Consider the following 4,322-nt stretch of genomic DNA (forward strand, 5'->3'; position numbering starts at 1 on the left):
TGTTATATTTTCATTCAATTCATTGAATTTTTTTTGGCTAGCGGCAGTTAGTGATTTCAAGAACACATTGAGAGAAAGAGAGAATAAATAGAAAGAAGGGAAGAAAAATGGAGAGAGAAGCAATTATTGTAAAAGAGGGTAGGAGAGGTTTATAACTAGACAGTCTTGGTAAACAACTTAAAAACTTAGTCATACATAGTGGGAGCTATGTGGCCAAGGTTTGTGGATCCCTTTTCTATTTTTCACCTATTAGTAGTGTTAAAAAAGCTTTTCACTTCCTCATTCCTTATAAGTTGCGATATAAATTCAAGTTGCAATGTAAATTCGTTGCCACTATCTTAACTGGCACTAAATGAAATGTTGCCACTAACTTTTTTGGCATTAGAGGTAACTTAATTTTGCCCTTATGCATTTAAAACTTTTGACAATTTTACCAATTTAGTGGCAATATTTAATGGCAAATTATATTTTAGCCGCTCAGCTTTATTTCTAATTGAAACCATATTTGGTAATTTTTATTTTTGCCACTAGTTTTTTTTTTCAAAAATAATAATAATAAAAAGGATGAATGAAAGCTAAAAGCTTAGCAATATTGCCATAAAATAGTATATAGTGGCCAAACTGATACTACCACTAAGAATAAGGAACAATTTCCTTGTAATGAATCAGGATCTTAAAAAATTTCGTTGTAGTGAACCAGGATCTCGAAAAGAGAATTTTTAATTTATATATCTATATATGATGCAAATGCATTTTTGTATAGGTTAATTAGAGATGCTCTAAGATTGACTGACACCACTATGAATAGATGCATGCATGGGCATGATACACTCGTACCATGAGAGGTCATATAATTTGGTATGTATATAGGCAGTGGCTTCCGTTCAGGACAAATGATAAGGTTTGTAATGATTAAGGAACACCCTTCACATGAAACGCATGGGATACCTAGCTTTCATGGGCTACCTAGCTTTCATGCTTTCTGTCAATATATATATGTGTGTGTGTGTGTGATCACTATATATAAAATGTGTGAGTTAATAGTGTTGGATAATATATGGAATTGTGGAATGAAATATGGAAAATAAAATAAATAAATTTAGAACATGTTTGTCTTTGTAGTTGGTAAATTTGTTGAACAGTTTGAGGCCTGTGTGATACCACAGTGTCTTTAAGATAATTTCCACCACACCAGTGCAGATGGATCTGTGACGATCGTCTCCCATGATATAACGGATATTAAGGCTTGGACACGGCACCACCAAAGCATTTCTCTTCAAACCTTCAGGACCTTCACTGTACTACCCACAATGTAAGAAAAAGCTCTAAAATTTTCCTAATTTTTCTATTTTCACCAAAACTCATGAGATGATTGTTTTTCACCAAAAAATACTTATTTTGTCAAAAGACTCATGCCTTTCCAAATTCCAAAAATAGTAGGAAATAAAATTTTCATTAAAAGCCATAAAGGCCCATTAAAGTCAAAACATTCGAACCAATATAAAATCGTTACAATCCCCTACATGAATGAGTTGACGACTAGGGATAATACAAGACTCTGGTGGTAAAACTCTACAGTTGGAACCTACATAAAATAGGTAGATGTTACTCTATAAACTTTCCTTTGTAAGACTATATTTTCTTTAGTAACTAATGGTAGATATGATATCTTTGAAACATTTCATTGTTTGTGTAAATGACAACATAGTTCACACATGATTCCTTCCTGGTACATTTCAGTTCTCATTGTTGTGTTCATTTTGGCCTTGAACATATTCTTGGTTCTGCGAAAGTTTCTAAAGAATTGCGCCTTTAATAACTGTCCTTTGAAGTGGCCACTCTTCTCTTTTATATAAATTATTCCTATTTCCAATGTAAATAGCATGTTTATGTATAGATTACCAAACACACACATATAGGAATCATTAAAAGTATACTTTATGCTTAACTTTCATCTATCACTATTTCATCATAGGAATGGACAGATGATTAACCCCCACAGCAATCCACACTAATCTTTACAATTGCATTCTCGCATTGAACCTAAATATTGTGATCTCCACTTAACTAGGTTAAGTTCCCATCGTATCAACTTTACTCATGGGCTTCAATTTCACTCCTCTTGATGACTTCTTAACTAAATCTCTATTTTACCTTTTGGTTAGTGGATCCACAATACTATCTTTTCACTTTACATCATTTATAAAGATAACTCTAGTTGAGATTAGTTGTCTTATGGAATTGTGTCTATGATGAATATGTCTAGACTTTTCATTATATATAATATTCTATGCCTACCAATTGCAAATTGACTATTACAATGTATACTTATTACTGGCACATGTTTAGGCTACCTTGAAATGTCCTCTAAAAATTAGCATAGCCATTCAGTCTCTTCACTATATTTATCTTATGCAATAAAATCAGATTCCATCGTGGATCTAACTATAACAGTTTGCTTTGGGGATGACTTTCATGTTATAGCTGCACCCTTTAATATAAACACATAGCCACTCGTGGACTGTAAATTCTTGATATGTAATATTCAATTTGCATCACTGTATTCTTCTAATACAGTAGTATATCTTATATAGTGCAATCCATAATTACGAGTATATCGCAAGTATCTTAGTACTCTAATGATTTCTTTCCAATGATTTTCATTTAGATTACTTATATATCTACTCAGTCTACTTATAGCGTAGGCTATACCTAGTCTTGTAAAATTCATCAAGTATATTAGACTTCTATTCACCCTTGTATATTCCACTTGAGATACATTCTCCCTTTTACTCTTGGATAAGCTTAAACTCACATCTATGGGTGTTCTGACTATACAAGTACCGTCTTTGCTAAATTTATCCAGTATTTTGTCCACATAATGTGTTTGACTAAGAATGATCGCATTCGAAGTGCTAGTAATTTTCATTCCAAAAATCATATCACAAGCCCCATATCTTTCATGTCCAATTTGAATTTTAACATGACTTTTGTAGTTTGGACCATATTGTAGTCAGGACCATATTGTAGTCACTACCTTTAATAAGTATGTCATCTACATACAAATAAAGAATGACGTATCCATTCTCTGTATTTTTTTATATAGAAACATTTGTCATACTCATTTATTTTAAACCCATCATTTAGCATGGCACTATCAAATTTTTGATGCCACTGCTTAGGAGCTTGTTTCAATCCATATAAGAATCTCACCAATTTACAAACTTTCTTTTCTTGTCCTAGTGTGGAGAAACCCTCGAGTTCCTCTATGTAGATCTCTTCATCAAGATCTACATTAAGAAATGCTGTTTTAACATCTATTTGATATACTTCGAGATCTCACAATGTAGCGATCACTAGTATATCCTTATGGAATTAATTCTTATTATTGGAGAATATGTATCCCTTAATAAGAAACATTGCCTTATATTTATTTATTGTTCCATCTGCTTTCATTCTCCTTTTAAAGATACATTTGTAACTTAACGGTTGTGATTCTACAAGATGAAATCATTCTCATTTTTTATGGCTTCTTTCTATAAATTCACTTTAGGGGAATTTATAGCTTCTTGGAAGCTTTGAGGTTCACTTTGTAGCATGTAAGTATGAAAATCCAGATCGAAGGATTTTTCCGTTCTTACTCTCTTGCTTTATCTTAGATCAACCTTAGTATCTACTTTAGTCTCCTGTTTTTGATCACTATCATGATTATTTTTATTGATAGTATCATATATTCGTTTAGACAAACTCAGTCTTCTTCGAACTTATATGGAAAAATATGCTTGAAAAATGATGCATTTCTCGATTCCATTATTATGTTATTGTGTATATCAAGAATCTCAGACCTATGGACAAGAAACCAATATGCACTACTATTTTGTGCATATCCTATGTAGATGTAATCAACTGTTTTAGGACTTATCTTCACTTTCTGAGGAGTAGGTACCATTACTTTTGACAGACACCCTCACACTTGTAAGTATTAATAAGAAGGTTGTCTTCCTTTTCAAAGCTCATAGGGTGTCTTCACTTGATCCTTCCGGGGCACCCTATTTAAAAGATAGTTCGCTGACAAAATGACTTCCTCCCATAATTTCTGAGGTAATCCGAACTTATCAGCATTGCATTCATTATTTATTTCAAGGTACGATTTTTTGTTCAGCCACACAAGTTGACTATGGTGAATATGGTGGAATAACTTCATATCTAACACCATGATGAGCACAATACTCACCAAATGTTGTTACATACTCGCCACCATGATTATTTCTTATTATTTTAATATTTCTGTTGAGTTGATTCTCAACTTTAGTTTTACAGAG

This window comes from Ziziphus jujuba, chromosome 1, assembly GCF_031755915.1.
Source record: "Ziziphus jujuba cultivar Dongzao chromosome 1, ASM3175591v1".
In the NCBI taxonomy this organism is placed as follows: domain Eukaryota; kingdom Viridiplantae; phylum Streptophyta; class Magnoliopsida; order Rosales; family Rhamnaceae; genus Ziziphus; species Ziziphus jujuba.